The 22,330-nt window shown below is 44.0% G+C and overlaps 1 non-coding gene across 1 annotated transcript; it reads right to left on the minus strand.

The window, feature by feature from the left end:
* Positions 1 to 15,957: 15,957 nt before the first annotated feature.
* Positions 15,958 to 16,012, minus strand: LOC123726800 (U7 small nuclear RNA). The gene has a single exon (XR_006758948.1). It is a non-coding gene; the product is annotated as a U7 small nuclear RNA (small nuclear RNA).
* Between the last annotated feature and the right edge of the window lie 6,318 nt (positions 16,013 to 22,330).

Below are 22,330 nucleotides of genomic sequence, written 5' to 3' on the forward strand. Positions count from 1 at the left end.
AAAAATAAGTACAGTATGGAGATGAATTAGTTGGATGGGCAATTTACAGATGGGCTATGTACAGGTGCAGTGATCTGTGAGCTGCTCTGACAGCTGGTGCTTAAAGCTAGTGAGGGAGATATGAGTCTCCAGCTTCAGTAATTTTTGCAGTTCGTTCCAGTCATTGGCAGCAGAGAACTGGAAGGAAAGGCGGCCAAAATAAGAATTGGCTTTGGGGGTGACCAGTGAGATAGGTATTTGGCTAAGGTGTATGTGAACTTCTGACTTCAACTGTACTTAACTACAGTATGACCATGTTCTGGCCAATGGTTTGGAGCTGGATCAGTACCCTGCAGATAATTTGCCACATTTCTTTTCGTCACTGGGCATTGGTTATGGGTTCAATCCTTTTTGTCTACTTTAGCATTCTTTTGTAATCAACATGCACTGGAAAGTACTTTGTGTCTGTAGATCTGATGCGTCCCTGAGCAATCCCTGTGATATTGTACAGTATACTCTGGTTCGTTCTTTCAAATCTGTCGTGTGCAGAACTAGCTGTGTGTCTGTAGTATAGCAGACCATTGACGATGCGATAACCTGCATAGAACAGTCTTTGATTACTTTGAAAGAGAAACAAGACACCTTGGAAACCCAGAAATTATTTTTTAAAGTGGTGATCCTATCTGAGGTAAGACGGGGAATTTTTACTTCGATTAAATGTCAGGAATTGTGAAAAACGGAGTTAAAATGTATTTGGCTAAGGTGTTTGTAAACTTCCGACTTCAGCTATATGGTTACTTGATAAATTCTTTGCTTCGATGCAAGTACTGTAGTGCTAAGGTGGAAGTCATTATTCTCTTCCCGCCAACATCCAACATCAAGTTGTCCATTTGTTATAAGCCTCATTGTGAAATGAAGCCACTTAAAACTAGCCAAGCATCTGAGGATAGCCAGCCAGCCATTAGAAGTTAGCCAGGTGTTTGGCAGTGGGAGTGCCCGTCACATCCCTCCTGCTGAGTGCTCATTAATTTAGTGGGAGTGATGGGGCCTTCAGCCTACACTCATATGACTGCCTAACTAGCAGTACTGTATACACACACACACACACACTCACGCACACACACGCACACACGCACACACACACACACACACACACACACACACACCACACACACACACACACACACACACACACACACACACACACACACACACACACACACACACACACACACACACACACACACACACACACACACACACACACACAGGCCTGTCTAGCAGGGCAACGGTAACACTGAAGATGAGTAGCTACTACAGACGACCTGTGCCCTGGTCTCCAGCAGAGCCTTGGTTAGGAGGATGTGTCCATGAAGTCCCCTCACTCTGCATTACTGTCACTTCTACAAAGGTCAGAGCCATGGCTGCTGTGCCTGCAGATGACTTACAGTACTACTGGGACTCTCAGACCAGGGGGCTTGATATACTGCTGATGACAAATATACGCATGAATGTTCCTCATGCATAAAAGTGGTGGAATATCAGTGTGTGGTTCCTAACATGGTGTTTATAATGACTATATAATCACTTGTGAATGTTCTTGTGAGATAAAGGTGTTGTTTTTGTAGATACATGACCTACACAAGTACCACAACATAATATAAACCTCACATTCAATATTACCTCCTAGTTTATGTCATTTTCTTTGCACCATATCTTACAAGGGATCATCATTACAACAAATTGCAGTAAAACCCAGTGTTATTTTGCTCTTCAGCTCAGGCTGAGTTGAATAGACTAGTCAACGCTGTGTGCTGTGTGTAAAGTCACCTCCCCCAAGGGTGACGTGTGGCAATCCTATTGTCATGGCTGCCAGGTAGAATTTCACACCTCACTGACACCTGGCTCACCTGTTTGGCCACTTCCAGCAGGAGAACTCCCTGGCCTGTGTGCATCAGAGGATGTGGTGGCTTCTCACTTCTAGCTGTTATAGGTTTGTCATTTAAAGTATCTCTTCAAATCCTCCAAAAAGCAACAAGAGACTAAGAAAAGATAAAAGTGATAAAAGATGTGTGACCAAAACAAGTGAAGCAGCCAGACCAGGTGTTATCAGTGCAATGATTGCTTTGTTAGCATGGCTCTGCTCTGAGGGGGTAGGTGGCAATCCTCTCCTGGGTTAACTCTCCCTCGGGAGTAGAAGGCTGAGGCTCTGCCTTGCAGCAGGAGGAGGAGGAAGGGCCCATAGTTCCCTGGCTCTCTAGCCTGCTCCTCTTGGCTCAGCACTTTTGTGGGCTTGAGTCTTGGCTGTTCCTGGCACAAACAATGGCTTCTCTGTTCCCTGGACCGCCCGCTGAAAGAGACACCCATTAGAGGGAGCGTCTATCTCTGGGGTCAGGCCCAGGGGTCACTTGCAAGTGCAGCTCTTGTTTATGTCTGCAAAGCCAATCGATGCAGTGCAGCCTCCGTGACTGGAGCCTTTGGCTGAGTGGGGCGGCTCACAAGAGAACTGAGAAAAGAAGACTGATTGTGCTCAGCTGATGAACACAACAAAACCAGCACAGAGTCATTCTCTACCTTTCATTCGGTCTGGCCTCTGTTTAGTACTGTTGAGTTCTGTTTTCTCTCGGTAGAGGCTGACTTTTGTGCTAAAGGCATCAGATAGGCACGGTATCATTAAGTGAATAAAGTAGCTGTGAGCTGGCGAATAACAGCAAATTAGCGCTGACAGGCACCTCATCACCCCCTGTGTCCCACCCAGCCACAGAATCCCCCCAGGACTGTACTCTCACCCAACACCATCTCATCTCACACCATCTCACCCAAACACAAAGGTAATTACTAAATTATCACCTATGAGCAGCACACTCATTTCATGAACCTATAATTTCAGACAGACATTTACTGGGGGAGCAACTAGTGACTACAGCTCATTTTAATGTGTCTACTATGACATGAATTACTCCTTGACAATAGTAATTTTACCCTATTATCAGGGACAAAGCAGACCATACAGAGCTGGATAGGCTACATGGATAGGTCGGTTTGTTAGTACATCAATTGTTTGTATTCTCTGCTAGGAACTGAGGCACCCTGTCTGGCTGTTGTGAGTCATTTCCACAAGTCAATAACAAATAATGATCTCTGTAGCTCTAGTAAAAAAAGGCCCGTTTTCTGTAAATGTATATGTTTCACGTTTATGTGTAACATTTTCCAGTTTTTCTTTGTTCTGTTTCTTGATATTGTGCGTCTGTAAAGACATCCCTCCTGGTCTGAAAGGCTCTGCAAAGTGGGCTGTAAAGTGGGGGGCTAGGATGAGTACAAGGGGGGGTTGGGAGGCACCTCCTGATTGAGTGACAGCACCAAAACAACTCTGTGGCTCTCCTGATTGCATGCCAGATGAAGTTGATGGCAGGGGACTGGTGCTGTCTGGGAAGACATATTAAAATGGAGATAAACTAACCTCATGATTACAGCACTTTTCTCTTTTGTTTAAGATTGTTCTTTAGATAGCATTGTGTATTTTGCCATTGTTTGTTTTTGCCTTTAATTGTCTTGTCTGTGCTTTGGCTAAAATAATACTGGAGGTGCCCATGGCTTCTGACTCACTACCTGAAGTACTGTTGTGTTGTTTGTTGTTTGAGTAAGGCAGTGATCCAACAAATTAACATTATTACTAAGAGTTTATAATAGTCCATTGACAGTGAATAATAACACCATCCTGTCTTACTTGACACCGTATGCCAGAGTTATTTCCATGCTACTTCTGCAGAAAGGCAATAGTCTACATATCAAATAACAACCTCAGCCATGTCATAGCGAACACAAACACTGAAGTATCCTCACTTTCTCTACTCTTCTCTGTACACATCTGGCTCCAGGAAAGTCTACAGTTGTCATGGGAACACCGGCTAAGTCAACAAAGCCAGAGTGCATAGGCTGAGCTAATTTGGACTGTGCATGCTGGGGGCAACAGAGCCTCCTCCAACACAGCTAACCTCCCAGTCGGCACAGACTCATTGCTGGGCGATATGAACAAAAATCCATATCACGATAAATGTAATGAATTATCACAAAATGATAAATAGAACAATATGTTTATTTAAGTGATAATGCCTGAAAATCCATACCAATATATCCTCAAAACACCGGCTTCAAGGGCATTATCACTTTTACACAACGGGTGACGAACATATTCAAATAATGACTTACATACAGTGCCTTGCAAAAGTATTCCTCCCCCTTGGCGTTTTTCCTATTTCGTTGATTTACAAACTGTAATTTAAATTGATTTTTATTAGGATTTCATGTGATGGACATACAAAAAAATTGTCCAAATTGGTGAAGTGAAATTAAAAAAATAACTTGTTTAAATTATTATTTTTTTAAACGGAAAAGTGGTGTGTGCATATGTTTTCACCCCCTTTGCTTTGAAGCCCCTAAATAAGATCTGGTGCAACCAATTACATTCAGAAGTCACATAATTAGTTAAATAAAGTCCACCTGTGTGAAATCTAAGTGTCACATGATCTGTCACATGATCTCAGTATATATACACCTGTTCTGAAAGGCCCCAGAGTCTGCAACACCACTAAGCAAGCGACACCATGAAGACCAAGGAGCTCTCCAAACAGGTCAGGGACAAAGTTGTGGAGAAGTACAGATCAGGGTTGGGTTATAAAAAAATACCCGAAACTTTGAAGATCCCATTGAGCACCATTAAATCCATTATTAAAAAATGGAAAGAATATGGCACCACAACAAACCTGCCAAGAAAGGGCCGCCCACCAAAACTCATGGACCAGGCAAGGAGGGCATTAATCAGAGAGTCAACAAAGAGACCAAAGATAATCCTGAAGGAGCTGCAAAGCTCCACAGCGGAGATTGGAGTATCTGTCCATAGGACCACTTTAAGCCGTACACTCCACAGAGCTGGGCTTTACAGAAGAGTGGCCAGAAAAAAAGCCATTGCTTAAAGAAAAAAATAACAAACACGTTTGGTGTTTGCCAAAAGGCATGTGGGAGACTCCCCAAACATATGGAAGAAGGGACTCTGGTCAGATGAGACTAAAATGTAGCTTTTTGGCCATCAAGGAAAACGCTATGTCTGGCACAAACCCAACACCTCTCATCACCCCGAGAAAACCATCTCCACAGTGAAGCATGGCGGTGGTAGCATCATGCTGTAATGGATGTTTTTCATCGGCAGGGTCTGGGAAACTGGCCAGAATTGAAGGAATGATGGATGGCGCTAAATACAGGGAAATTCTTGAGGGAAACCTGTTTCAGTCTTCCAGAGATTTGAGATTGGGACAGAGGTTCACCTTCCAGCAGGACAATGACCCTAAGCATACTGCTAAAGCATCACTTGAGCGGTTTAAGGGGAAACAGTTAAATGTCTTGGAATGGCCTAATCAGAGCCCAGACCTCAATCCAATTGAGAATCTGTGGTATGACTTAAAGATTGCTGTACACCAGTGGAACCCATCTGACTTGAAGAAGCTGGAGCAGTTTTGCCTTGAAGAATGGGCAAAAATCCCAGTGGCTAGATGTACCAAGCTTATAGAGACATGCCCCATGAGACTTGCAGCTGTAATTGCTGCCAAAGGTGGCTCTACAAAGTATTGACTTTGGGGGGGTGAATAGTTATGCACGCTCAAGTTTTCAGTTTTTGTGTGTTATTTCTTGTTTGTTTCACAAGAAAAAATATTTTGCATCTTCAAAGTGGTAGGCATGTTGTGTAAATCAAATGAAACAAACCCCCGAAAATCTATTTTAATTCCAGGTTGTAAGGCAACAAAATAGGAAACATGTCAAGGGGGTGAATACTTTTGCAAGTCACTGTATTTTCATAAAAAATATATTTGTATTCATTTATTCATACTATTTCATCCTTCCACAATAAATAGTCCGGACACAAATCAAGGGTTGCTACCCAAGCCGGCTGGTCATTCGTTCTATCAGTTCGGTTGCCAGAGACGCGACCCAGTTGTTCAGTCCTTTGGTTCTGTATCTTTGGACCCAGTGGTTCTTTCTAAATGTTCGATTGCCATACTGGATGGTAACTTTCTTGTCCCTTTTCTTGCTATCTAGCCAACTACGGCTAAATTACAGTAACATCAAACAGTGCAGCCAGAATAACAGCAAAGTAGCTGCATTTAATTTAGTTTTTGCTGTTTTGTAGTGACTATTTGGATACATCCATAACAATGACCTAATAATGCACAATTTCACCTGGCGTAGAAAATGTGTCCCTGAACAAAGGGGGGGTCAAAATCAAAAGTAACAGTCAGTATCTGGTGTGGCCACCAGCTGCATTAGGTACTGCAGTGCATCTCCTCCTCATGGACTGCACCAGATTTGCCAGTTCTTGCTGTGAGATGTTACCCCACTCTTCCACCAAGGCACCTGCAAGTTCCTGGACATTTCTGGGGGAATGGCCCTAGCCCTCACCCTCCAATCCAACAGGTCCCAGACATGCTCAATGGGATTGAGAGCCGAGCTCTTCGCTTGCCTCTTCGCTGGCCACACTGACATTCCTGTCTTGCAGGAAATCATGCACAGAACGAGCAGTATGGCTGGTGGCATTGTCATGCTGGAGGGTCATGTCAGGATGAGCCTGCAGGAAGGGTACCAAATGAGGGAGGAGAATGTCTTCCCTGTAACGCACAGCGTTGAGATTGCCTGCAATGACAACAAGCTCAGTCTGATGATGCTGTGACACACTGCTCCAGACCATGACAGACCCTCCCCCTCCAAATCAATCCCGCTCCAGAGTACAGGCCTCGGTGTAACACTCATTCCTTAGACATAAACGCGAATCCGACCATCACCCCTGGTGAGACAAAACCACGACTCGTCAGCACTTTTTACCAGTCCTGTCTGGTCCAGTGACGGTGGGTTTGTGTCCATAGGTGACGTTGTTGCCGGTGATGTCTGGTGAGGACCCACCTTACAACAGGCCTACAAGCCCTCAGTCCAGCCTCTCTCAGCCTACTGCGGACAGTCTGAGCACTGATGGAGGGATTGTGCGTTCCTGGTATAACTCGGGCAGTTGTTGTTGCAATCCTGTACCTGTCCATGCAGGTGTGATGTTTGAATGTACCAATACTGTGCAGGTGTTGTTACACGTGGTCTGCCACTGCGTGGATGATCAGCTGTCCGTCCTGTCTCCCTGTAGCGCTGTCTAAAGCGTCTCACAGTACGGACATTGCAATTTATTGCAGGTTTCATGCCTCCTTGCAGCATGCCTAAGGCACGTTCACGCAGATGAGCAGGGACCCTGGGCATCTTTCTTTTGGTGTTTTTCAGTCAGTAGAAAGGCCTCTTTAGTGTCCTAAGTTTTCATCACTGTGACCTTAATTGCTTACCATCTATAAGCTGTTAGGGTCTTAACGACCGTTCCACAGGTGCATGTTCATTAATTGTTTATGGTTCTTTGAACAAGCATGGAAACAGTGTTTGAACACTTTACAATGAAGATCTGTGAAGTTATTTGGATATTTACAAACTATCTTTGAAAGACAGGGTCCTGAAAAGGGCCGTTACTTTTTTCTGAGTTTACATGAAGGTAGAGCTATTAAAGTGACTATGCATAGATGATAACAACAGAGAGTATCAGCGGTGTAAGGGGGGGGGGGGGGGGGGGGCAACGCAAATAGTCTGGGAAGCCATTTGATTAGGTGTTCAGGAGTCTTATGGCTTGGGGGTAGAAGCTGTTTAGAAGCCTCTTGGACCTAGACTTGGTGCTCGGGTACCGCTTGTCATGCGGTAGAAGAGAGAACAGTCTTTGACTAGGGTGGCTGGAGTCGTTGACAATTTTTAGGGCCTTCCCCTGCCACCGCCTGGTATAGAGGTCCTGGATGGCAGGAAGCTTGGCCCCAGTGATGTACTGGGCTGTTTGCACTACCCTCTGTAGTGCCTTGCGGTCGGAGGCCGAGCAGTTGCCATACCAGGCAGTGATGCAACCAGTCAGGATGCTCTCAATGGTCCAGCTGTAGAACTTTCTTGAGGATCTGAGGACCCATCACAAAACTTTTCCGTTTCCTGAGGGAGAATAGGTTTTGTCATGCCCTCTTCATGACGGTCTTGGTGTCCTTGACCATGTTAGTTTGTTGGTGATGTGGACGCCAAGGAACTTGAAGCTCTCAATCTGCTCCACTACAGCCCCGTAGATGGGAATGGGTGCCTGCTCGGTCCTCCTTTTCCTCTAGTCCACAATCATCTCCTTTGTCTTGATCACGTTGAGGGAGAGGTTGTTGTCCTGGTACCACACGGCCAGGTCTCTGACCTCCTCCCTATAGGCTGTCTCATCGTTGTCGGTGATCAGGCCTACCACGTTTGTGTCATCGGCAAAGTTATTGATGGTGTTGGAGTCGTGTCTGGCCATGCAGTCATGAGTGAATAGGGAGTACAGGAGGGGACTGAGCACACACCCCTGAGGGGCCCCTGTGTTGAGGATCAGTGTGGCAGATGTGTTGTTACCTATCCTTACCATCTGGGGCGGCCAGTCAGGAAGTCCACGATCCAGTTGCAGAGGGAGGTGTTTAGTTCCAGGGTCCTTAGATTATTGATGAGCTTTGAGGGCACTATGGTGTTGAACGCTGAGCTGTCGTCAATGAATAGCATTCTCACATAGGTGTTCCTTTTTTCCACATGGGAAAGGGCAGTGTGGAGTGCAGTAGAGATTGCATCATCTGTGGATCTGTTGGGACGGTATGCTAATTGGAGTGGGTCCAAGGTTTCTGGGATAATGGTGTTGATGTGAGCCATGACCAGCCTTTCAAAGCATTTCATGGCTACAGACGTGAGTGCTACGGGTCAGTAGTCATTTAGGCAGGTTACCTTCGTGTTCTTGGGCACAGGCACTATGGTGGTCTGCTTAAAACCTGTTTGTATTACAGACTCGGACAGGGAGAGGTTGATGGTTCGTCGGAGGGCATAGCGGGATTTCTTATTAGCTTCCAGGTTAGGGTCCCGCTCCTTGAAAGCGGCAGCTCTAGCCTTTAGCTCAGTGTGGATGTTGCCTGTAATCCATGGCTTCTGGTTGGGGTATGTACTTATGGTCACTGTGTGGACGACGTCATCGATGCACTTTTTGATGAAGCCAATGACTGATGTCATTATCAGTCATTGCATTCAAGATTAGGCCCACCCGTTGTATAAAACATGAATGTACCTCAGTAATTTTTTATGTTACCCTAAAGGCTGCTGTTATTACTTTAAATGTTGTAGTTATCAGTTGTCCCATTAACCATCACCCATATTAGCAGACTTATTTATTTCAGACTTCACATTTCTCCAGTATAAGCTATATCTACTTATCGTAATGAATGATATCAACAACATTTTTACGAAAAGTGGTCAGAAAGGTTGGTGTTGATCATTTTCAGTTTATTGTCCAGCTCTAGCACAGACTCACCAGCCCTCTAGTCCCCAAGCCCTCCAGCATCCAGTTCCCATTCCCATCCATTTTTATGTTTCAGTCATTTAGCACATGCTCTTATCCAGTGCAGTTAGGGTTAACCTTTCTGGGAAGGGGGTTCCGCTAGGGGAACACCTGGCCTACAGCTAGTGAAATTGCAGGGCACCAAATTCAAACAACAGAAATCTCATAATTAAAATTCCTCAAACATACAAGTATTATACACCATTTTAAAGATAAACTTCTCGTTAATCCAACCACAGTGTCCGATCTCAAAAAGGCTTTACAGTGAAAGCACACCATGCGATTATGTTAGGTCAGCGCCTAGCCACTAAAACCTACAGCCATTTTCCAAAGAAGGAGAGGTGTCACAAAAGTCAAAAATAGCATTAAAATGAATCACTAACCTTTGATCTTCATCTGGTGGCACTCCCAGGACTCCATGTTAGACAATAAATGTTTGTTTTGTTCGATAAAGTTAATCTTTATGTCCAAAAACCTCATTTGAAATTGCCGTGTTATGTTCAGAAATGCATTGTCTCAAACAAACATCCGCTGAAAATGCAAAGAGCCACATCAAATTACAGAAATACTCATCATAAACATTGATATAAGATACAAGTGTTATACATACGATTAAAGATACACTTCTTGTTAATCCAGCCGCTGTGTCCGATTTCAAAAAGGCTTTACGGTGAAAGCACACCATGCGATTATGTTAGGTCAGCACCTAGCCACAAAAACCATACAGCCATTTTCCAACCAAGGAGAGGTGTCACAAAAGTCAGAAATAGCATTAAAATGAATCACTTACCTTTGATGATCTTCATCTGATGGCACTCCCAGGTCTCCATGTTAGACAATAAATGTTTGTTTTGTTCGATAAAGTTAATCTTTATGTCCAAATACCTCCTTTTTGTTCGCGTGTTTAGTCCAGTAATCCAAATGCACAAAGCGCGGGCACAAAGTCTAGACGAAAAGTCAAAAAAGTTCCATTTGAGTTCATAGAAACATGTCAAACGATGTTTCTAATCAATCCTTAGGGTGTTTTTATCATAAATATTCAATACTGTTTCAACCGGACAATAGTGTTTTCATTAGAAAGTAAAGGGAACGAAGCTCGCGCTCACGGCCACGCGTGTGACTAAACTAAAGGCTTTCACCTGGGCCATCTGCTTAGAGTGCTCTTATTCGCTCCCCTTTCACAATAGAAGCTTGAAACAACTTCTAAAGACTGTTGACATCTAGTGGAAGCCTGACCCCACCGACACTGGATATTCGATAGGCATTCACTTGAAAACTACAAACCTCAGAATTCCCACTACCTGGTTGGATTTGTCTCAGGTTTTCACCTGCCATATGAGTTCTGTTATACTCACAGACATCATTTTAACAGTTTTGGAAACTGTAGAGTGTTTTCTATCCAAATCTACTAATTATATGCATATTCTAGCTTCTGGGCCTGAGTAACAGGAAGTTTACTCTGGGCACGCTTTTCATCCAAACTTCCCAATGCTGCCCCCTATCCCTAATGAGTGTTAAGTTCCTTGCTCAACGGCACATCAACCAATTTTTTACCTAGTCAGTTCGGGAATTAGAACCAGCGACCTTTTGCTTACTGGCCCAACACACTTAACCGCTTAACCGCTAAGCTACCTGCCGCCATCCCAAGCCCCAACTCAAGCCTCCCAGCCTTTCTAGCCCTCAGCCCTGCTCTACTATCAAATCACAGCTGGGATGAATGACACAGCACACAACTATCTGCAGATGGATCTGTTGACTCAAGGTCAATATTTTCTGCAATTGAAGACAATGTGTGTGTGGGATTTTAATACAGTGTGGGATTTTAATATCTATGCATGAAACATTAAGTCACTTCAGTTCAACCCCTTCCCAATTAGTATGCAAGGCTATGAAAGTGATGTAACTATTGTGGTATAAGTAAGGCAAAGATGCATTTAGTTCATGCTTAGAGACTGAGGCTTAAGACACTGGCATGCATAAGGCCAGTGTCTTATTAAGGGGGCTGCAAGTGTTGTTAAATTCATGTGATTTGGGACAGTGAGAGTTAATCTCTTTGACTCTGTCCATATTCTGTATTGTGTTTCTCCTTTGATTCTTATTTTCTTCTGCAGCCGTCTGTACATTTTCTTTAGAAAATAAGTTGTGCAATCAGTGTGCAGCACTGTGAGTTCTCTTCTGTTAACCAAGAGAAACCCAGCAGAGCCCAGTCCTTAGCTGAGCGCCAGTCACTCCAAGCCGCACAGCTGTGAAGCACACGCAAGCAGAAGGACAAGCACACACATACATATGCACGCACACTCACACACTCTTGGCACACATACACACACAGATAAAAGCACACATGCACACACACACATGCAGACACATGCACACGCACACACCCACACATGTTTGTTTTACTATCCTTGTGGGGACCAAACAATTGATTCCCATTCAGAATTCTATTTTCTCCAAACCCTAACCTTAACCCTGACCTTATCCCCCAAAACCCTATGTCCTAACCCTAACTCTAACTTAACCCTAACCCTAACTCCAACCGTAATTCTAACCATAAAGAGATATTTCAGGATTTTGGCAATGAGGTCCTTTACTTCCCCAGAGCATGATTAACTTGTGGATACCAATTGTATATCTCTGCATGCAGCTGGAAGGAAGTTGCTTACTAGCGCTAGTGCAATTGCTAACTAGCGTTAGCGTAATGACTGGAAGTCTATGGTACCTGATAGCATGCTAGCAGATACTGTACCATAGACTTTGAGTCATTGAGCTAATGCTAGTTAGCATTAGCACAAGAAAATGTCTCTAACTTCCTTCATACTGGACGCAGAGACATAACAAAGGGTATCCACAAGTTCGTCTGACTCTGGGGAAGTAGTTAAAGAGCTATTGCCAAAATCCCAAATTATCCCTTCAACTCTAGTTGTAACCCTAACCCTAACCCTAACCCCTAAGCCTAAAATAGCCTATTTCCTTCTGTCACCACTTGTCAGAATTGTCCTTGTTCTAGCCCCAACAAGGATAGTTACACCCAAAACACACACACACACAATCTCTGACTCACAAACACCAGCAGTATCCTGCGGTCAAGGGGAGGGATTTAAAATCCTCCAAGTAAAGCACGTAAACCTAGTGAACTTGCCATTTTTGTCTCCTGCTGCCTATTGTTCTGTGGGCTACTTTTTACATTTGATCTTTTTTTGCTTATTTTATTACATTTAAAACCTAATTAAAGGATTCAAACTGTTAACCTTCCCACCGCAGGCAACTGTTGTTTCATGTGTCTGATAATCCATGATTTGGAACATCACTTGTGGAGGCTCAAGCAGTATACAATATACAGGACATAAACAAGGTGGAGTATTGTTGAGAACTAATTGGCAGGAAAAGGCTCCTTTCAGAATAAAATAAGGCAGTCAACGTGGTTTCCTGAGGACACACCAGTCTCAACCCTCTGTGTTCACTCTGCATGAGGTGTTCAGTAATGAGAGCAGCATTTGCTCATGCCCAGTTTCCAGACAGCCTCTTGCTGAGAGACAGCGAGGCAGGGAGGCTGCAGATAAAGAGCTGATAGAGCCTCCTGGCAGAAGCCGGTCCGGTTCAGTGGGTGGAGACAGTTTTTCTGGAGACAGTTGGCTGGACGGCAGGCCAGAGACGTCAGGCTGCCTTGTTAGTGTGTGTGTGCCTCACCTTGATAACATAAGTGTGGCGAGGGATGGGGCAGGGACAGAGAAAAACAAGCACACCAGGGGTGGGTATGAGGCTCTACATGTACGTGTGTACGGTTCTGTGCCTGTGTGTGTTGGCTCACACAATGGATCCCTCCTAACAGTAACAACTGCAAAAACATTTTGGGAAAGTGTTAAAATCAGAGACATTTTTCCCAGCTCAGGTTTCACAAAAACAGACCAAGCCCTCGATCTCTCTTGCCTTCCCTCCCCCACTCATACTTTCCCACAAAAAATGTTCATGCTCCCCCTCCCTTCACTCCTCCCCCCCCCCTCCTCTCTGTGCTGGCTGATGTTGACTGACGGACAGTGCTGATGTACTCCAGGCTTGGATGGCTGCCATCTCATCTAAAAAAATTGCACGAGTTGCAGGGCCAGCAGAGCCAAGTTCTGATGGCAACAAGGTAGTAGATTGGCTCTTTGCCTCGCTCTGCGCTGCTAAACCCCAGCAGGCCTGATGTGTCCAGCAGCTGTGAACAGAACCCATCTTCAACGTCTGTGCAATGGACTTATTTAGACATCATAGCATAAGAATGGCGCCGGAGGAGATGGCTGCCATTTTATGGCCACCTAACCAATTGTGCTCACAGCTGCCCAGTGACACAAGCCTACCAGACAAGCTAAATTACTTCTATGCTCGCTTTGAGGCAAGCAACACTGAAACATGCATGAGAGCTTCAACTGTTCCGGACGACTGTATGATCACGCACTCCGTAGCCGATGTGAGTAAGACCTTTAAACAAGTCAACATTCACAAGGCCGCAGGGCCAGACGGATTACCAGGACGTGTACTCCGAGCATGCTCTGACCAACTGGCAAGGGTATTCGCTGACATTTTCAACCTCTCCCTGACTGAATCTGTAATACCAACATGTTTCAAGCAGACCACCATAGTCTCTGTGCCCAAGAACATGAAGGTAACCTGCCTAAATGACTACCGACCCGTAGTACTCACGTCTGTAGCCATGAAGTGCTTTGATAGGCTGGTCTTGCCTCACATCAACACCATTATCCCAGAAACCCTAGACCCACTCCAATTTCCATACCGCCCCAACAGATCCACAGATGATGCAATCTTTATTGCACTCCACACTGCCCTTTCCCACGTGGACAAAAGGAACACCTATGTGAGAATGCTATTCATTGACTACAGCTTAGCATTCAACACCATAGTGCCCTCAAAGCTTATCACTAAGCTAAGGGCCCTGGGACTACACACCTCCCTCTGCAACTGGATCCTGGACTTCCTGACTGGCTGCCCCCAGGTGGTAAGGTTAGGTAACAACACATCTGCCACACTGATCCTCAACACTGGAGCCCCTCAGGGGTGCGTGCTCAGTCCCGTCCTGTACTCCCTGTTCACTCATGACTGCATGGCCAGGTATGACTCCAACACCATCATTAAGTTTGCCGATGACACAACAGTGGTAGGCCTGATCGCTGACAATGATGAGACGGAGAGGAGATGATTGTGGACTAGAGGAAAAGGAGGACCGAGCACACCCCCATTCTCATCAACGGGGCTGTAGTGGAGCAGATTGAGAGCTTCAAGTTCCTTGGTGTCCACATCACCAACAAACTATCATGGTCAAAACACATCAAGGCAGTTGTGAAGAGAGCATGACAAAGCCTATTCCCCCTCAGGAGACTGAAAAGATGTGGTATGGGTCCTCAGATCCTCAAAAAAGTTCTACAACTGCACCATTGAGAACATCCTGACTGGTTGCATCACTGCCTGGTATGGCAACTGCTCGGCCTCCGACCGCAAGACACTACAGAGGGTAGTGCGTATGACCCAGTACATCACTTGGGCCAAGCTTCATGCCATCCAGGACCTCTATACCAGGCGGTGTCAGAGGAAGGCCCTAAAAATGACAAAGATTCTAGCCACCCCAGTCATAGACTGTTCTCTCTGCTACAGCACGATAATTGGTATCGGAGCACCAAGTCTAGGTCCAACCGGTTTCTTAACAGCTTCTGCCCCCAAGCCATAAGACTCCTGAACAGCTAATCAAATGGCTACCCAGACTACTTGCATTGCCCCCTCTCTTTTACTATTTTACACTGCTGCTACTCTCTGTTTATTATCTATGCATAATCACTAACTCTATCTACATGTACATATTTCCTCAACTACCTCGACTAACCGGTGCCCCCGCACATTGACTCTGTAGCATTTACTGTAGTATTTTTGCAGATTGTAGTATACTGAAGCATTTACTGTAGTGTTTTTGCAGATTGTAGTATATTGTAGCATTTACTATAGTGTTGTGGCGGACATTATTGTAGTGTTTACTAGAGTGTTTTTTAAATGTTATCTTTAACATTATCAGGAATCAAGGTAAGACCCAGTTGCAGACTGTCGAAGTAACAATGTTTATTGTAGCAACAGGGGCAGGCAAGACAAGTCAAGGCAGGCAGGGGTTGAAGAAACAGGGTAAGGCAAAGGAACAGGACGGCAGGTGGACTCAGGGTCAGGGACGGGCAGAGTTCAGTTATCCAGAGGTCGAGCAAAGGTACAGGATGGCAGGCAGGCTCAGGGTCAGGCGGAGAGGTCAGGCGGGCGGGTACATGGTCAGGACATGCAAAGGTCAAGAACCAGGAGGATGAGGAAAGAGAGGCTGGGAAACAATAGGAGCTGACAGGAAAAACGCTGGTTAGCTTGAACGAACAAGACGAACTGGCAACAAACAGACAACACAGATATAAATACACAGGGGATAATGGAAAGATGGGCAACACCTGGAGCGGGGTGGAGACAAGCACAAGGACAGGTGAAACAGATCAGGGCGTGACATTTATAGAAGTGGAGGCTTTCTCCTTGAGGAAACCTGCTAGATAAATACTAAAATAGCTAATTTTCTACAGTACCAGTCAAAGGTTTGCACACACCTACTCATTCAAGGGTTTTTCTTTATTTTTACTATTTTCTACGTTGTAGAATAATAGTAAAGACATCAAAACTATAAAATAACACGTGGAATCATGTAGTAACGAAAAAAGGTGTTAAACATATCAAAATATATTTTATATTTGAGATTCTTCAAAGTAGCCACCCTATGCCTTGACGACAGCTTTCCACACTCTTGCCTTTCTCTCATCCAGCTTCACCTGGAATGCTTTTCCAACAGTCTTGCAGGGGTGCCCAGATATGTTGAGCACTTGTTGGCTGCTTTTCCTCTGCGGTCCAGCTCATCCCAAACCATCTCAATTGGGTTGAAGTCTGGTGATTGCGGAGGCCAGGTCATCTGATGCAGCACTCCATCACTCTCCTTCTTGGTCAAATAGCCCTTACAAAGCCTGGAGGTGTGTTGGGTCATTGTCCTGTTGAAAAACAAATGATAGTCCCACTAAGCGCAAACCAGATGGGATGGCGTATTGCTGCAGAATGCTATGGTAGTCATGCTGGTTAAGTGTGCCTTGAATTCTAAATAAATCACTGACCAGCAAAGCACCCCCACACCATCACACCTCCTCCTCCATGCTTCACGGTGTGAACCAAACATGCAGAGATCATCCATTCACCTACTCTGCATCTCACAAAACACAGCGGTTGGAACCAAAAATCTCAAATTTGGTCTCATCAGACCAAAGGGCAGATTTCCACCGGTCTAATGTCCATTGCTCGTGTTTTTTGGCTCAAGCAAGTCTCTTCTTCTTATTTGCGTCCTTTATTAGTGGTTTCTGTTCAGCAATTCGACCATGAAGGCCTGATTCATGCAATCTCCTCTGGACAGTTGATGTTGAGATGTGTCTGATACTTGAAGTCTGGTAACTCTAATGAACTTATCCTCTGCGGCAGAGGTAATTATGGGTCTTCCTTTACTATGGCGGTCCTCATGAGAGCCAGTTTCATCATAGCACTTGATGGCTTTTGTGACTGACTGACCATGTCTTAAAGTAGTGATGGACTGTCATTTCTCGTTACTTCTTTGAGCTGTTCTTGCCATAATATTTTACCAAATAGGGCAATATTCTGTATACCACCCCTACCCTATCTTGTAACAACACATCTGATTGGCTCAAACGCATTATGAAGGAAAGAAATTCCACAAATTAACTTTTAAAAAGGCACACCTGTTAATTTAAGTGCATTTCAGGTGACCACCTCATGAAGCTGGTTGATAAAATGCCACGAGTGTGCAAAGCTATCATCAGGACAAAGGGTGGCTACTTTAAAGAATCTCAACTATAAAATATATTTTGATTTGTTTAACACTTTTTTGGTTACTACATGATTCCATATGTGTTATTTCATAGTTTTGATGTCTTCACCTTTATTCTACAATGTAGAAAATAGTAAAAGTAAAGAAAAACCCTTGAATGAGTAGGTGTGTCAACTTTTGACTGGTACTGTTTAACCTGTAGGTAGATAGGACTGGTGTTGGATAGTTCAGAGCTTCTGCTCTTTTCTATAACCTATAGGGAACACAATATATGGTCTACTGTATACTTGGCATGTAGGTTTCTCACTTATGGGTGGCACATGTTGAGATATGGGGGAGAGGTGTTGGCAGGGTATATGCAAATTAAATACTGTAATATTTGCTATAGTTAAAAAACTGTAGTGTTTTTGCGGACTGTAGTGTTTTTACTAACATTACTGTAGTATTTACTACAGTGTTTTTTCACCCCGGATAATACAGTAGTATTTAATACAGTATTACACAGTCTACTACAGCATTCTATAGTAAGTACTACACATGATCGAGGGATACTACAGCATGTAGTATAGTATTCAACTGTATACTTCAGTTTACTACAAAATTCTATTGTAAATACAGTGGTATTCTATAGTAAACAGAAATACTTTTTCATGTGGATCCTGTCCCCACTGTCATTCATTCACATACTGAGGTCACAGTGCCAGCCATCACAGCTAATCAACAGGCTCATCCCTAACGCTGAGGGCTGGCGTTATTACCCAGTGGAGCCGTGTAAACTCCTGAACCCAGACTCCTCTAAGAGATAACATAGAGACATCTGGAGCTGGAAGCCACCTGGGATGGACTCAGACTCCCATGATCTTCTCTGAGCTGGCAGTTCATCATTAACCTGATGACACTACTGTACCATGGGAACACATGAAAACATTCCTCAAGATAAACAAAACAACAAATTCACTGTATCTCATGAATAACATTGGAGAACAGTACAGAGTTTCTTGTATGAAGGTTATCATTCCAAGTAGTACTTCAGTAGTACTCCAGCAATTACGTTATTATTTTTTAAATAAATAACTTCTTGCACTTTGGATATTGACTTTGTTAAAAGTATTGAAAATAACCTGGTATAGAACCCCAGCTGAATCCACTCGGGAAACACAGCATAACAAAACAAATACAGACACTCAAATGAACAGATTTCCTCATAAATTATTCAGTTAAAAGACAGTCAGATGCATTTCAAGTAGAAGCAGAGATAAAAATAAAAAAAACAGTGAATTTAATGAACAGTGAGTGATGTGTAACATTTGTATTTTAAACTTCATTTTGGTGACTGCCATGCCCATGATTTACTACAGCTGTCACCAACGTTCTCTAAGTCGAGATCACTTTCGCATTCAAAAAGCATGCCGAGATCTGCCGCTCAGATTTTATTTATTTAACATCATTTAAAAATGTAACGCTAACCTATCAAAAACAGTTCTGTAGGAATGAGGTTTGTGCAGTAGGCCTTATACATTATCCCAATATATTGGCTATATGCCTGGCCTGCCAATATTGTTCTTCTCAGACCATATTATATTTCAAAACTCGAGCTTTGATAACAAAATAGATCAGTTGGTGTAGTGCTTGCAAGGCACAGCTGAGCATGAATTGAAATAATTAGCAAATAATTAGCTTTTTTATTTTAGTGGACTGATGGTACCTGCATCTGTCATGGTTCTTTTAAGAATACTGGCAACTCGGGAAAAAAACTAGGCCAAATCCTTTCCTGAGACTGACCAGAGGGAGGAGGCACCGTTTTTCACCTGATGGTGAAACTCGAGTCACACCGCATCTGCCTCATGCACATATTCATGTTGTTCCTATGACCAGAGAAAGTTAAATATTCCTCGATATTAAAAAATACATGAGCTGTTAATAATAAAAAAGCAGGCCTATGGATACACTTGGCTACTCATTCATTGCAGCTGCAACACGAGTGGAAGTAGGGAGAAGCCCGTTTTATGTTTTGTAATTGTGTTGAATAAAAACATTGTTGACAGTGTTGAATATACACTTAAACATGAACCCACTCAAAAAAACAGCATGTCTTTGCTGAATTCTTTGAGAGTCTCTCTCTGGTCATGGTTTTAAAAGTTATGCAATCTCATGTAGGCTATCAAACTTTGCTGTGGCTGGATCATGGAAGCTGTGGGCACAGTGATTTGAGCTATCCGATTGGCCAGCACAACTCAATTTAGCCACAGCTCTCCCGGTCTGCCGGATAGGCGGGGTTGGTCTTTTCAGACATATTAAATGGTTCAAAATGGGAACACTTTGCCTACCAGGTGCGCAGGGCTTCTGAATCAAGTGCCTACCTCCAACAGCGAAACACAAAGAAAAAAAAGCGCAAGAGATTGATCATAATACTTTACTATATGCTGTAGACTACTGGATACTACCACCGTGAGATGTGCATAACTTGAATATTGACCTTTCTGTCGGGTCCTATTGGAGATACAGTGCATTAGGAAAGTATTCAGACCCCTCCCCTTTTTCCATATTTTGTTACGTTACAGCCTTATTCTAAAATTGATAATTTTTTTCACATCAACCTACACACAATACACCATAATGACAAAGCAAAAACAGGTTTTTAGACATTTTTGCTAATTTATTACGAATAAAAACTAGAAATACCTTATTTAAATAAGTATTCAGACCCTTTGCTATGAGACTAAAAATGGAGTTTCTAAATTTGATTGGATTCCACCTGTGGTACATTCTATTGATTGGACATGATTTGGAAAGGCACACACCTGTCTATATAAGGTACCACAGATGACAGTGCATGTCAGAGCAAAAACCAAGCCATGAGGTCAAAGGAAGAGCTCCGAGACTGGATTGTGTCGAGGCACAGATCTAGGGAAGGGTACCAAAAAATGTCTGCAGCATTGAAGGTCCCCAAGAACACAGTGGCCTCCATCATTCTTAAATGGAAGTAGTTTGGAACCACCAAAACAAGCAAACTGAGCAATTGGGATAGAAGGACCTTGGTCAGGGAGGTGACCAAGAACCCAATGGTCACTCTGAAAGTCCAGAGTTCCTCTGTGGAGATGGGAGAACCTTCCAGAAGGATAACCATCTCTGCACCACTCCACCAATCAGGGCTTTATGGTAGAGTGGCCAGATGGAAGACACTCCTCAGTAAAAGGCACGACAGCCCACTTGGATTTTGCCAAAAGGCACCTAAAGACTCTCAGACCATGAGAAACAAGATTATCTGGTCTGATGAAACCAAATGTAACTCTTTGGCCTGAATGCCAAGCGTCACGTCACCTGGCACCATCCCTACGGTCAAGCATGGTGTTGGCAGCATCATGCTGTGGTGATGTTTTTCAGCATCAGGGACTGGGAGACTAGTCAGAATCGAGGGAAAGATGAACGGTACAAAGTATAGAGAGATCCTTAATAATAACCTGCTCCAGAGTGCTCAGGACCTCAGACTGGGATGACGGTTCACCTTCCAACATGACAATGACCCTAAGCTCACAGCAAACGCAACGCAGGACTGCATTCGGGACAACCCTCTGAATGTCCCTGAGTGGCCCAGCCAGAGCCCAGACTTGAACCTGATCGAACATCTCTGGAGAGACCTGAAAATAGCTGTGCAGCGACGCGCCGCATCACATCCAGCCTGACAGTGCTTGAGATGATCAAAAGAGAAGAATGGGAGAAACTCCCCAAATACCGGTGTGCCAAGCTTGTAGCGTCATACCCAAGTAGACTCGAGGCTGTAATCGCTGCCAAAGGTGCTTCAACAAAGTACTTTTTTACAAAAAAACGGTTTTTGTTTTGTCATTATGGGGTATTGTGTGTAGATTGATGAGGGAAAAAGCTATTTAATCAATTTTAGAATAAGGCTGTAACGTAACAAAATGTGGAAAAAGTGAAGGGGTCTGAATACTTTCCGAATGCACTGTAACTTCCTGTTGGCTTGTTCACAAATGAGTTCCTTAATAAAGGTCAGGCAATAGTCTCTCAGTTTGCTGCATCTCATGCACGAACTTGAAGCCAGACACAACAGGAAGCCAAAAGATCATTGTTGATTTAGTCATCAGTCTTCCAGTGGGCTGATGTGTGAAACCTCCACCTTCCCAGTTTGCTAAATTTATACACAAAACAAACAGATTATGTAGCTCAGGTGTTTCATGCATTGCAGATAGTGCATTGCTGTGTAGAGACTGGGTTGACCGGGTTCCTATGTGTCTGATTGTGGTGCCGTTCAGTTCTGTGGTGTTGTGAGGTGTGGTGTAGTATGGTGTGGGCGGGCCCTGCCCTCCAAACGGCTGCGACGCCGGAGAGAGAGCGGTGAGTCTGTGGTTTCTACAGACAGACGATCGTGGCCACTGACAGTCTTGATGCGAGCCAGAACAGAACAGGCAGACGGGTAGGTGCCCTCAACTGCAGTCAAACCACTCATAGAAGCCTTCTTTCCTGTTTCATCACATGATATGTCTTCTCAGCCACAAGAGTGGCACAGGACCGTTAGACCTGACAGAGAGAATATGAACTGGCAGAGGAGTTCTTCAGATAGAAGTAGTACTAGAAGTAGAACAAGAAGTAGTACTAGATGTAGAACAAGAAGTAGTACTAGAAGTAGAACAGGAAGTAGTACTAGAAGTAGAACAAGAAGTAGTACTAGATGTGCAGAAGTAGGACCGAAGTGCGGAGGACGGTGCAGAAGTGCGAGAGACGGAGGCGAAGTCGGAGTGGACTAGAGAGCCTGAGAGGACAAGAAGTAGAACAAGAAGTAGGACTAGAAGTAGAACAAGAAGTAGTACTAGAAGTAGAACAAGAAGTAGTACTAGAAGTAGAACAAGAAGTAGTACTAGAAGTAGAACAAGAAGTAGGACAAGAAGTAGAACAATAAGTAGAACTAGAAGTAGAACAAGAAGTAGTACTAGAAGTAGAACAAGAAGTAGTACTAGAAGTAGGATTAGAAGTAGAACAGGACTAGAAGTAGAACAAGA

This window comes from Salmo salar, chromosome 01 (assembly GCF_965601325.2).
Source record: "Salmo salar chromosome 01, fSalSal1, whole genome shotgun sequence".
Taxonomy (NCBI): domain Eukaryota; kingdom Metazoa; phylum Chordata; class Actinopteri; order Salmoniformes; family Salmonidae; genus Salmo; species Salmo salar.